Source organism: Stenella coeruleoalba, assembly GCF_951394435.1.
Source record: "Stenella coeruleoalba genome assembly, chromosome: 7".
NCBI lineage: Eukaryota > Metazoa > Chordata > Mammalia > Artiodactyla > Delphinidae > Stenella > Stenella coeruleoalba.
In genome coordinates this window covers 47,322,431-47,337,335 of record NC_137153.1, presented here as the reverse complement: position 1 = coordinate 47,337,335, position 14,905 = coordinate 47,322,431, and the positions used below count along the sequence as shown (strand labels likewise).

General features: G+C 38.4%; 1 protein-coding gene across 6 annotated transcripts in view; it reads right to left on the bottom strand.

The window, feature by feature from the left end:
• LINGO2 (leucine rich repeat and Ig domain containing 2) overlaps positions 1 to 14,905 on the bottom strand; it is a 1,187,073-nt gene that overhangs the window by 196,425 nt on the left and 975,743 nt on the right. For 5 of the 6 annotated variants that reach the window (XM_079927035.1, XM_079927039.1, XM_079927038.1 and 2 more), the window contains one exon: positions 14,190 to 14,282. The exons of the other annotated variant lie outside the window; for it this stretch is intronic. The gene's annotated coding sequence lies outside the window, so the exon portion shown is untranslated. The remainder of the gene's footprint in view (positions 1 to 14,189; positions 14,283 to 14,905) is intronic. 6 annotated transcript variants of the gene reach the window in all.

The window sequence follows — 14,905 nt, the reverse complement described above, 5'->3', positions numbered from 1 at the left end:
TTAAAAAAAAACTCTAAACAAAACCCAGTAGTATATTGTGAGAATAATTCATTATGACCAAGTTTGACATTATTGAAAAGCAAAGATATTCCAGCATTTAGCATATCAATAATTGTAACTGACTGTTGGAATAAATCAATAAAGACCATATAATCCCTTTAGTAGATGCTTAAGAAGTATTTGACGAAATCCAACATTTCCATTACAAATGAGGATTATGTAATGCTTTCTTAACGAAACATGAGTTTATATTTATGCATGCACACATGTACCTACATACACACTAAATATATGTATAAAATACCAAAGGTCAATATGATGCTTAGACTTGATAGTGATATTGTAGAAGCATTGCAAATAAAGTCAAGATCAAATTAAGGGTAACTTTTATCATCAGTGCTACTTATTATTATTCTGGATGTACTGACAAAGTTGGACACTAGTACTATGAATATTTTAAAAAAGAAGAAAATATGGGGCTTCCCTGGTGGCACAGTGGTCGAGAGTCCGCCTGCCGATGCAGGGGACACGGGTTCGTGCCCCGGTCCAGGAAGATCCCACATGCCGCGGAGCGGCTGGGGCCGTGTGCCATGGCCGCTGAGCCTGCGCATCCGGAGCCTGTGCTCCGCAACGGGAGAGGCCCGCGTACCGCCAAAAAAAAAAAAAAAAAAAAAATGACATTTTAATTTAGTAGAAAATAGCTATTAACTAAGTGTCAATGGGACAATAGGAAGCAATTTGAAACAAATAAAGCTAGAGCCTTTATTTCTTACGCAAAATTCAGAGTGGATCAAATATTTTAATGTAAACAATGAAAATACAAAAGTTCTAGGAGAGGACTTCCCTGGTGGCGCAGTGGTTAAGAATCTGCCTGCCAATGCAGGGACACGGGTTTGAGCCTTGGTCCGGGAAGATCCCACATGTCACGGAGCAACTAAGCCCGTGCGCCACAACTACTGATCCTGCACTCTAGAGCCCCTGAGCCACAACTACTGAGCCCACATGCCACAACTACTTAAGCCCGAGCGCGTAGAGTCCGTGCTCCACAGCAAGAGAAGCCACTGCAATGAGAAGCCCACGCGCACCGCAATAGAGTAGCCCCCGCTCGCTGCAACTAGAGAAAGCCCACGTGCAGCAACGAAGACCCAACACAGCCAAAAATAAATAATAAATAAATTTAGTTTAAAAAAATGTTGTAGGAGAAAATTTAAGTGGATTCAACTTGCTGGGAGGAAATGCTTAAAATATGACAAAATCTGAAAGTCATAAAAACACTGATAATTTTAAATAAAAATAAAAATCACCTATTAGCTTACCTTAAACAACATAAACTGATAGGCAACAACTTTAGAACAAACCAATTTCAGTATAACTAGAAATCAAAGGACCAATATCCATAATATACAAAACACCTAAATATCTATGAGGAAAAGGTAAATAACTGAGAGTCCTCAAAATTATTAATAAGGTTATAAAAATTTAATCAGAGAGCTCACTGTTTGTTTCCTATGATAAGACATTTATTGTTTCTGGGAGTTTAAATTAGCACAATCTCCTACAAGGCAGTCTAGCAATATCTAGTAAAATAAGAAATATTAATAATTCAGACCTAGTAATTTCACTTAGTGAACATTTGTATCAGTGCAGAAAGGCATTTTTTCCCCCAAATTGTCAGGCATTGGAAACAGCCTGAATGCCCATTTGTGAGGGTTGCATATATATGCTATAGTGTATCTCTATACATGGAGATAGGTCTCCGTGTGTGGAAACGGTAGTAATTCTGATATATATATATATATATATATATATATATATAAAATGTAACATAATAATTATAGAGTATAGGCCTTGTGTAGATTATTTACTGCTATAACCCAGAGCCTAGAACATTGATGTTCAATAAATGTTTGCATGTTGAATGAACAAATGTGTCATTATATGTTAAAAGTCAACTGTAAAATGACATGCAGTGTAAAATCATATACGTATAAAAAGTCTCTCTCTTTAACAGTAGCATAGTAGTCTTCAAGAGATTTTCACTTCCTAATTTGTCAATGTCTATAATTTTCACATTTTAATAAACATGCAAATATCTATGATTAAAATATTAAGAGGAGAGAGCACTTCTCTATGCCTCTATACTAAAGCTATGCTATTTGGTCCCGCCTAAACTTAAATTTGTTGGGATTAAATTAACATTAGGTAGTGGGATACAATATTACAGAACGATGTTATATTCTGGGAAAGGAAAACAGAGAAGAACATGGTTAAGGAATTTTCATTAAAGAAAGCAAATATGATCGAGACAAGACAATGAAAAGAGCTTTACCAAGCACCTTCACATACACATTCATTTAATTCTCATAGTAGTATTTGTCTTTTAAAAACGAGAAGAGTAATGTCTAGAAAGAAGACCCAAAATCAGTACTGGAGAATCAAGACTTGAACTTGCTTTAATCACCCCATTCTATTTCTAGTGCTCTGACAATCATCACTATATAGCAGGTGCCTCTAGCTGGGAAGATGGTATCTTTTTGGGTGGTGGTGAAGAAAGAGGGGGAGGCAAGGGGATTGGATAGGGAAGCCCAAATTTCTATCTAAAACATATTTGTATAGCCTACTAGTTATTACCATGGCTATTTGTTTACTTGCAATATATTTTTTCACCCATAAAGAAAAATTGAGACTTTGGGTCAGACTACTAAGGCAGTGTTTTTCTACTCAAAATAAAGCTCGCTCCTCTCCTGTGCGGTCAAATTTCAATTTGTAAAGGTTATAAATCAAACATGAACACATGCTGATCTAAATGTAAAGAAACTGCAAGAAAAAATATGGTGTTTCCATTTCTGTATTGTTTGGTCTGCTTGGACACATGCCTATGAGTGAGTTTTTATTTATAAAGACGCAGGATAGATTGTATATTATTCTTCGATGGGGGGAAATTCACAGGCTTTATGCACACAGTATTATATTTCTGGGCATCAAAATTACTTTCTACCTGTATTAAATCCCTGTGTTTCTATAATGAAAAGAAAGCCTTTGTGCTCTAATGAATGACACTGTGCAATTTATAATCAAAGGTTATGAATTTCCACTTTGCAGCAGTCCCTTTTCAAACACCTACAGACTTTCAATATGTGTTCCAACTGCACTTACAGAGATAACAATCTCATCCTAATAATGCCCTAATATTGGATTACAAGGAAGAACACAATATTAGGTTGAAATGAAACACAGTTTTTCTCCAATGAAGAAAACTGGAAAGACAAAAACAGAAAACTCAACTTGTTTCATTTCTTACTTTTAGGAGAAGCTTTAGAAATAATTTGCTTTACTTTTCAATCACCGACTCCCCAGCTGTTCGGAGGCAGAAGGGAAAAATATGACTATATTGCAACTGCTATTGAATTTTAATTCTCCTCTGTGAATTCCAGTCAGAAATTCTCATCATTGGTACTTTATTTATTGGTAGCTTATTTATTTGGAGAGAAGCTCTATGAGAGCATTCAGATTCATTTAAGAAAAATATGTAAGCCATGGACACATAATAGTTTCCAGCTTTGGGGAAACAAGTTTACCTTGATAATACCATACATTTACTATAAGAATCTAGTTGCTCTGTACTTCGATTTCCAGCAAATTCAATAACCTGGAGCCAGGAATCCAGATGTAACAGGAAACAGAAGCCGCATGCAACATGAAAGGGTCAGGCATGAAAAGTTATGCCTCTAAGAGGGTCCCATACGTTCCTACTTAAACTCTCTTAGTTTTCACCTTTGCACACAACCTTAACAAGTCATATTTCCTTATGTCTACTCTTTTTTCTTCAGCGTTCACCCTATAGTCAGAATGGTCTTTTTAAAACATAAGATTGTTTACGCTACTTCCAGCATAAAACTTGTGCACAGAGGATATGCCCAATATGTGTTTGTGGAAATGAATTACTTCTTTTTCTGTAAAATAAGCTCTACTGAAATGACAGAATAAATTTTAAATTACATGCCAGTGTACATAACTATTTATAATTAAAAGACAAAATTGACTCTGGATTTGAGGAAATAGATGATACAACGTAGTATGCCCAGATGACTAACCACTACTGATTTGAATCCCTTCTTTCTAATGAATCATTTACTAAAATAGAAAAGATCTTTATTGAAACAAATATCTAAGAAGATTTGGGGATTCTATCCTTGCTTGCTGGGTCTAAAGGTTTTTCTCCCATTTCCTCTTACATACCTCTTAATTATGTATTAAGGGGAACAATAATATCAGACATGATGGCCTCAAAGTACACAATATACTCCCTAAACTGGAGGCAAGTCCAGAAAATGCTACTCCCTTCAACAGAAACAGGAGTCAGTATAATTCAGTGAGAGTAACCACTCCAAGGAATGTCTTTTTAAACATGCAGTAGATCCAATTAGCACTGTTAAAGAAACTACTATGCACCAGGCAGTGTACTAGGCATTTTAAAACAGATGCTCTCATTCAATCCCCAAATATCCACATCCATTTTATCACACAGGCATTTTAATCCCAAGTTTGCAAATGAAGTTCACAGAGATTGAAATTTTCCAGTGAAAATAATATACCTCTCAAACCTCAGGCAGATGAAAATACAATTTATAGAAGTTTTTTCTGGGATATTATAAAGGAAGAAAATTGCTAATTTGCATTGAATCTAGGAAGATGAAGATCAGACAGGAATAACTTATTAGTACTTAGCCAATAATATCCAGTATATATATATATATATATATATATGTAATATATAGAATATCCATCTATATATAAATATCCACTGCCTCACATAAACTTGAGCATACCAACTGCTAAAAGAGTGAGCTCTTTGCAGGAGCAAGGATGCACCTCCAGTCTGCTTAGATGAGTCATACTCATGATGATGATGATGGTAATGCTATATTACACTGTAACTTACTGAGCACTTTCCAGATGAGAAAACTGGAGCTCAGGGAGTGTAAAGAAGTTCTGAGAGGAACAAAAACTTTGGATTGAGGTTACTGTGAGTCCAAACTCATGTTCTTTACTCTAGCATGGGTACTACAACTGTCCAACTGCCTGCCCCATATCCATGCCCCTGCCCTAATGCTGTGCTCACCCAGCAACCTCCTGGTTAGACATTTGGTTTCCCAAGTACTCAGCCTAGATAATGAAGATTCGAGCACTTTGAAGGTGGCCACACACATTGTACTAAATGGATTGGCCTTGTTAGTTTACTGACTACACAGGATAAGTTTAATTATTTTGACTCTTATTTCCCTCCGAGTCTTTTTACTCTGGGAGCAAATGAAAAAAATCAAGTTTCTGCGACTGAAAAGCTCAGAAACAGAAAGACTGCCCTCCTGTGAACCCCGACAGCTCAGATTGTCTCTTCTTGTAATTCTGAGTAGTTTATCAACAGTGGTTTTCTCACAGTCTGCAGACACAGCAGGAAGCCTTCTAATGAAGTACCTCACACTCCTGCCAAGTTTATCCACAGGAATTTCCTCAGAGGAGATGCTGCTATCAGAAGCAAAACCTCTGAAGTACCGGTGAAGAGCCTTGGGTAAGAGAAAAGGTAGTAAAGGAAAGCCAGAGAAAGGAGGGCCCTTCAAGATGGTTAGGGAGCCTGGAAGACAAGGAAGCAGGCCTCACATCTCCCCAGCCATTTCCTCCCTCAGCATGTCATGTGTCTTTCCTTCAGCTTATCTCCTCCTTCTCTTTCAAAACTGGATTAGAACTACCTCAGAGCTCAGCAGAGCACGTCTAACGACAAGGCTATGAGTGGGAGGGAAGCTTCTATTAGGATACCTCTGGGGGTGACAACGAAGGGCCAACCTGGGCAGAGACAAGAGGGGACTGCCCTTTCAACTGCTACTTCCACTTAGAGCTCCTTGGCAGGGGAGTACAGCAATTCTCAAGGATGCTCTACGAATGAGTTTCAGAGGAAACAATCTGACTGTGCAGTTACAATACAGCTAAGGAACCATCCTTCACAAAGTACCCATTAAGGAGGAATTGGCTAGCTCCAATTTTCACTTCCACTGTAAATACTTATAAAGGACCAGCTTCAGAAACAAGTCTTTATTTAGATTATTCCTCATTCCTTTATTTTGTTTGCAAAGTACGTGTATAACAGAATGCTATACAAACTAGTAAAAGGCTCAAAGAGAAAAATAAGAGTACAACAATAAAACAGCTAAAAGAAAGTTGCACACAGACCTACATATGAGGACAGACTTGAATAATTGCTAAATTCTCAGATAATTCACCATTTTCATGCTTGATTTAAGGGTATAACACACTGCTTCACACGTACCTAAAAATGGTGATGGTAAATATTTTCTTATTTTGTCACCTGGACTGCAAATCGGCATAGAATGGAAAATATTTTAATTTTGTTTTGTGAATTATTTAAAAAGTGATCTGCACAGTATTTTCCCATACGTATTAGAAGCGTGTAAATGTCTGAGGTGAATCCACAGAGAATTAAAATACTGAAATAATGTTATGGTACATTTTAAAATGAAAGTTCCCTTTGCTCAAAAATAATAACAGAAAAGGTATCTAATTCTTTGTTTCAAACAGGTTTTAATGGGCAGATTTCCTTTATTCTTAGATAATTAATTTATGAACTTTTTTCTAATATAAAAGTTTTGATTGATTCTAATATAAAAGATTTGATATGATTTTCATATCTGAACATTAGAAACAATATTAATTTGAAAATACAAATAAACTTTTAAATTTCTTGATAGCCTTCTGGGGTTTCCTGGGATTAATTATTTACAAATCTGATAAAAAAAACCAATGGGGCTCCCCTGGTGGCGCAGTGGTTGAGAGTCCGCCTGCCGATGCAGGGGACACGAGTCCGTGCCCTGGTCCGGGAAGATCCCACATGCCGTGGAGCGGCTGGGCCCGTGAGCCATGGCCGCTGAGCCTGCACGTCCGGAGCCTGTGCTCTGCAATGGGAGAGGCCACAACAGGCAGAGGCCCGCATACCGCAAAAAAAAAAAAAAGAAAAAGAAAAAAAAAAAATGATGCTTCCTGCTTTACTTGATTGCTTAGCTAAATAAAGACAATAAAAATGATCTCAAATAAGCTTCAGTAACTGAAAACAGCTGATATAACGGAATATATTTCCTGTCACCTTTATTTTGTTTGCAACGTATATATATAAAATAGAAATCAATACTGACATTATTGTAATAAGATTAGAGCAAAGAGCAAAATAAGACTAAAACAAGAAAACAGCTAAAAGAAAGCTGCACAGACATATATGAGGACAGACCTGAATAACTGCTAAATCTCAGACAGTTCATCATTTTCATGCTTGATTTAAGGGGATAACACACTGCTTCACACATGTATAAAAATGGTGATTGTAAATATTTTCATATTTTATTAAAAAGGTGACAGTTTCTGTTCAGAGAAAACTGACTAGGAGATTCCCCCTAACCCCAACTCACTGAACAGGAACTCATGGTTCAGACGACTGCTGACATGGTGTGACGATGGCCCAGCTGTCAGTGAATACAGTTCCCTGGGAATGTGCTGCCTTAAAAAAGGGAATCTACATCAGTTGTGAAAAAAAAAAAACCTAGTGACTAGGATCATTGTCTACTGGTCCAGGTGGCAGGGAAGATTTGCTGAACTGAGCATGTCAATGTACTGCTTCTGCTGATCGTAGTCTAGTGGAGTCCAACTGAAATAATGTCCATCTTGAGCAATATTACGTGAGAGGGTTCTGGCTTACAGTGATTTTCTGTGAGGGGGCCCACTCATTAGAAGGAATGATGACACCCCCCCAAGACCTACTGTATTAAAAAATAAGTGAAGGGCTTCCCTGGTGGTGCAGTGGTTGAGAGTCCGCCTGCTGATGCAGGGGACACGGGCTCGTGCCCCGGTCCGGGAAGATCCCACATGCCGCGGAGCAGCTGGGCCCGTGAGCCATGGCCACTGAGCCTGCGCGTCCGGAGCCTGTGCTCCGCAATGGGAGAGGCCACAGCAGTGAGAGGCCCGTGTACCGCAAAAAAAAAGTGAAAAAGATGAAGAAAAACTGAAACACCAAATTCTGGCTGCCAAATTATTTACTCCCTGACCTACATCTAGTGATATGGACAACATATCATGCGAATTATCTACTACCTTTCTGTGACTTTATATCAGCCTCCACTCATCAAACTCACATTTCCAGATTGTCCTGTTAAAGATAAATGTCAGACTCTCTGTCTTTTCTGTTTCACCCTCTTACCTCCTCTTCTGCTCATGCTCATCTCTGCAATCTGACACTCTGCAAATGTGCATTGTTAATTCTTTCATCCTTCCACAGCCATTCATTTATTCACTGAGTATTTAATGATAGCTTCTAAAGAGAGGTAAGTTGTTCCTCTTCTGTTCATTATTCTGTGTTGAGTGCCTGGAACAGTACTTGATAATATCAAATAGTAGTTACTGAATGAATGAATGAACTGTCAGGCACCATACGGACTGCTGGCTTGTGGCTGCACATTCCCATTAATCAGACTCTTTAATCCACCGGGATTCTACTATCTTCTTGATTATCTTACTACTGTTTTGAACATCCATGTCCCTGCACAGTGTTTGATGTTATTCAATCTTCCAGTTCCTACCTTGCCAGTGTTTTCCGGTGGGGACTTCCCCCATCAGCCCTGGGGCCCACAAAATCTCATCCATTGCATCAATAGCTGGAACACTGCACCGATGTTCCAGACAAAGGTCGAAGGACAGAGAGGGCAAGATTAATAATATACATACATAATACTTTACAAAGTGAAGTAACTTCTAACAGGCTCTAAGTGGTATAGACACAACTTTGCTCTTATTTGTAAAAACTAACGGGCAATACCATCACGCAAGTAAAGTCAAATGTGCCTTAGAACACCAGGACCACTTGGGGGGAAAAAAAAGAAGAGCTCATAGCAAGTAGGGGAACAAGATCAGGATGCGTGATGTTAAGAATATAATTAAGAGGAAAAAAATGTTGGCAATGAACTTTAATATTGTTATCCACAATTATTTTTCCAATTAATGTACAAAAGATATAAGTATAATGATTTTTCATTTGAAAACAAGTGAAAGAAGTACATATTTTAAACACAAACTCATTAAAAATTACTTGGTACCAGTATAAACTAAAAGATAGTATTAGTCTCATTTGTTGAAAAAAAAAGACAAATCGAGTGACCCTCCTAAAGCTAGAAAGGAAACCAATTATTACAGTTTCCCGTCTCTATTTATATTGCAAATCGAGTGAGAAGGATTCGCGGATAAAGAAAATGTGTTATGTAAGTGTGTGTGTGTGTGTGTGTGTGTGTGTGTGTGTATATACTTATCTATAGGTATCTATGTGTGTACACACACAGCGGAATATTGTTCAGCCTTAACAAAAAGAAGGAAATCTTGCCATTTCTGACAACATGGATGAAACTGGAGGACACAATGCTAAGTAAAATAAGCCAGACACAGCGAGACACATATGGCATGATCTCACTTCTATGTGGAATCTAAAATAGTCTAACTCATAAAAGCAAAGAGTAGAATGGTGATTACCATGGGCTAAGGGCAGGTGGAAACGGGGAGATATTGGTTGAAGGGTACAAAGGTTCTGTTATACAGGATCAGTAAATTCTGGAGATCTAATATACAGCATGGCTACTTTAGTTAATAATATACTATATTATATAATGGAAATTTGCTAACAAGAGTTGATCTTAGCAACACACACACACCAAACTTACTGGGTGAAGTGATGGGCATGTGGTAATAACTTCACAATGTATATGTATATCAAAACATCACTTATATACATTAAATACACACAATTTTTATTTGTCAAGTATACTTCAATAGCAGTAGGAGAAAAATATGCTCCAACAACAGCAACTATCCCTAATAGTAAAGTGGAAGCCATATTCTGAGAAATCCAGCAAGAATTGAGTGGTCTCCTATAAATTCAAAATGTCTTTGGAGTTTTATATCCCACAATTTCAAAAACAGTTTGGATCAAATTCCTTAATATATCCATATTTTTCCTGCACTTTTTCGGGAACATATGACGGAAAACAAGATCAAACTAATTTAGGCAAAAAGGGGATCTTCATTAAAATACAGGAAGAGCAAGATACTTGCATCACGTTAAGTGCCCCCGGCTTCCCTTCTACACATGAAGGAGGCAGTCTTTCATGTCCCAGTATTGTTGAAAAATCACAAGAAAAGGCTCTGACTCACCTGGCTTAGGTCAGATACACACCAGATCAACCATCTGCAGCTAAGGAGGCAGAAATAAGGTGTAATATTGGAAACACATGGCTTCTATAAAGGACTAAGCCTTTCCCCGTTCAAGGAAGAAACGCTAAGGAGCTCAAACGGCAAGAGCAATTCTACCACACTTTTCACAAATATGAAATGTAATTATTTATTTACTGTGGGTTAAAATTTGTGTTTTAGGAAGACATTTTGCCCTTTCTCTGCATCATTTTATCTCCTTATGTACTACTCTCTATTCTGCAGAAGGCTCAGCTGTGGCAGTCTTAATGGGGTTCTAGGGTCCCACCATGTGGCCCTAGAAGCTATCACTTACACGAGTCTTAATTTAGATATGATTGTTCATGCGTGTTAGCACAACCGTAATACAGTAGAGCATAGAGAAGACTGGCATGGGCATGTGGGAGAATACTTTTTTTTTTTTTTTTGCGGTACGCGGGCCTCTCGCTGTTGTGGCCTCTCCCGTTGCGGAGCACAGGCTCCGGACGCGCAGGCTCAGCGGCCGTGGCTCACGGGCCCAGCCGCTCTGCGGCATGTGGGATCTTCCCGGACCGGGGCACGAACCCGTGTCCCCTGCAGCGGCAGGCAGACTCTCAACCACTGGGCCACCAGGGAAGCCCCGAGAATACTTTTTGAGTGCACTGTTAAACACTGGTGAGAATGAGGTGAAGGGACGGTGCTGCTCGTGGAAAGCCAAGTGCTGGGGTCCTCTGAGGAACAGGTTGGGGTGTTTAGATTTTACTCCCTCGGCAACAGAGATAAGTTAGAAATTTTAAAGCTGGAGAGAGTTACATTCATATTTGTGTTTTAGTAAGCAACTCTCAAAGGAATGTGAAAGGTCAACCAAAGGAGCCAGAAACCAGAGGCAGAACAGTCACTGAATTAGTCTATTATAAATATTCCAGACAGGAGGACACTGAAAAGGAGGCATCAATAGAAACTGTGGTTAAGTGGGGTTGAGTAAGAGAGAACAGTCAAAGGTAAGGGAGACTGTCTGCGTGCTCCTGGGAAGAACCGTCACACTAAGAGAATGGATCATTTGTAGATACTTTGTGGTCACCTGAAATTAATGTGATACAAATGCAAAGTCTCCCTGCCTTGTTTTGATACATTGTAACAACATGTGAAACAATCCAACGGTTTAAAACTTTCCGAAGGAATTCTAAAATGCACTCAAAATAACCTGTAGAATTCAGATGGAAAGATAAGGAAAAACTGAATCAGAGGCCTAAGGGTAACGTGTGATGGTACCATGTGCTGTTTCTTTCAATAACTTTTCGGCTCATTCTTAAGCAAAGACAAAAATAAATAAAAATAAGAATACACGTTCGAAGACCCACTAGCAGCATCAAGATCAGGAGGCTGAGTTACTTTTCCTTCTCTGTGGACTCTAGGGTCCGCCCCGTTCAGTAATCACCGCCACACCCACCACATACCTATGGCACAGTTTCCTGCCTCAACAGGCGCCAACCTGCCTACTTACAAGTCACTGGACTTCGCTGAAACTCTGTTAAGAATTGTTCTACTGATTTGACTTCCTGGGGTAACCAAGAATGGTTCCACAGCTGCCCCAAATTAAGATTTCTTTTGGCCCTGGCTTGTAACATTGCATCAAGATGTGATTAAGTAGGTCAGCACACACTTGTTCAGGGAATGATTCTGCCCATACTTTTACCTAAAGTCAAAATCATCAGGAAAAACACTTTCTTTAAACTTTAGAAATTTTTCTTTGTGTAAACGCAGTAAAAAAAATATTCCACTAGCCCTATCATAGATTGGAATTAACACTTCTGACAACTTTTAAGAAGTGGATGGTGCCTATATATATTGTTCATTTTTATCCCTACCAGAGGTGACTATTTTGACCTTTGCACGTACTTTACAAATTTAGGATTCATGACCTTTCATTCACCAATTCACTAGATATTCACAGATCACTGAAAATGTGTCAGGCACTATACTAGATATTACGGTAAAATATAAGATGATAATGAATATATTGATTTTAAATGTTACTATTCTAAGAATTTTACATTTATTTACTTATTAAATTTTCTCAAAATATTATGAAATCTGGAAACTTTTAACAACTCCATTTTAGAGATGAAAATATAGAAGCACAGAGAGATTAAATCATTTGCTTACAGATACACAGCTAAAAAAGTGTCGAAGCTAAGATCTGGAGCCAGGTTATCTGTTCCTAGAGCCATTCTACGGTAAAAGATGAATAATACTGAATTACACTGGAGCATCAGAGATAAATGTCTCAAGAGTAAAAAGGAATTGAACATTGGGAAATCCAAAAAGCCATCAGAGGGGGCAACGTTTGCAAAGTACTGGGACTAGTTTATGCCTTTGAGCTGGCTGGTCCACTCCCATACATGTGGCTGGCACTACTGCATCAGGGTAAGCTCTTGGCATCTCGGCTAAGGGTTCCAGCCCCAAGCCTTGAACTACTCCTTCAATCCCCTTGCACTTTCCTGACTGGTTTCACGTCTCCCGTCCCCTTGGCTCCCTGTCTCTCTCCTAGTATACTGACAGAGGGCTCCCATTCATCACATTGAATTATTGCTGAATATTTCTCCTTCCTCAACAATTTTGACTTTCAGTTGAGTATGACTCGCACTGGCCCTTGGGCAAGCTTTGCCTCCAGCCACTCGGGCTCTTTGATGCAGTGAAGCACCAATGTCATCTCCTGGCAGCTTCTAGGTTGGGCCCTTCTTCCTCCCAGTGAATCCCTAAAACGTGAAACTAGACATAAAGGCCTCTTAATTTTTCACTTTGTTTCTAATTTTGACAAAGACATTTTAAGTGCAAACCCAAACTTCTAAAATAAGGACAAGTACAAAGTCATAAAATTTACAGTTTCTCTAAAGAACAATATTTCTTACGGTTCATTGTACAACATTTGTTCAAACCAGACGTGGATCAATAGTGTTTTATTGGTCCTTTTCATGCTAAACCTTTGTTAATTGTACACTAAATTTTGTTACTTTGCTACACTTCACCGCACAGACCCTCTGACACGCTGGGGAGATTCAGGGCGCAAAGTTTGGGGTTAAGAAGTCTAACTGTGGAGGGAAGCGAGGTACAAAAAGGATGTGGGATAATTCATCACTCTCCTTCCACTACTCACTCCGAGGTTTTACATAAAAGATGCCTGGTTTTCTCTGTTCAAGCCATATAGTAATGTAACTGAAAAAACTCGCAATTTCAAATTCTTTATTACCATGCCATTCCCTATTCATTTTCAGCTTTAAAATAAGGGAAAATAAATGCACGAAAATGAGTTCTGAAATAAAAAAATCATTGAGCCTGTTAAGCTTGTGGTTTTGCCTGTAATTGTCTTCCTTCTTTTTCCTTATTCCCCTTGAACTGGCATTTTTCCCTCTAGAGGAGCTGAGGGAGGCTGCTTTTCTATGACTCTATTTTCCTCTCTCAATTTACCAAATCTGACTCTATAAAACAATTTCATGTTTAATGACGAGAATATTGATCCCTAAATTGGCCAGCTCTGAAAACATCTATTTCATGTGTCAAAAAAGTATATTTGGTTTAGAAATCTTAGCACAGAAAAGAGAATAGATAATCTTAAAAAAATCAAAAGCAATTTAACACAACTGATATTTACTAAACAGAAAAGCACCAAACAACACATCAATAAGATACCTCCTACCCTGCAGGCATCATTTATACCTAGTATGAATTATAACACCATCACCTTTCAAAAGATACTTATAATTTTCATGCATGAATTCATTTATTCATTCAACAAATTTCTTCCAATAACCAGCTACCAACAAAACACTATTATTAAGTGCAGGGCATACAAAGATGAAAAAGACACAGCCTTCATGTACAAGGAGCTTCTAATCAAGAAAAATAGACAAAGTACTCACTGTTGTGGAGCTGAAGAACTTGTTTTCTGGAGCCAAACTGCTTGTGTTCAACTCGCGGTTTTGTTACTTACCAGCGCTCTGAGCCGCAATTTCCTGAGTAGAGAAAGGGGTGGGGGGGTAATAAGAGTTCCCATCCCACGTGTTTGTTGTCACGGTTAAATGAGATACGGTTCACGTGTGCTTGGGGAAGTAACTGTCTCACAGTGATTAAGAAATATGATTACTGTGAAAAATTACTACTTCATGATACTAAAATGCTCTCATTTGTACTCATGAAAGTTTGGAAGCCATGGGACATTCAAATAAAGTGGTTCAGAGGAGGGATGATCCCGTTTGTTTGGTGTTAGAAGGATGCTCAGGATGACTTTATGGCATTTATGACAGACAGTAAAGGAAGAATAAAATTATAATTTATAGAGATGAGGCAGGGTGCAGGAAAGGGAGAATATAAATTCAATGTAGAATATTTTTGAAAAATGTAGAGAGCAGAAGAAGTGTTACTTGCCAGGACCGCAGAATTTGACACCAGAAAAATATGTAATGGGGTTTTCTCTAATCAACGCTGTTATCAATACTATTCTCTTTTATTTTTTTCTCTCTTAAATTCTGGCTTCATGTCCTTGTATCCTGGGGGGAAAAATGGGCTTTTGGATTCTATCAAATCCTGACTAAATTAAGAACAACTACTGCTTCTCCTACTAGTAGTATTCCACACT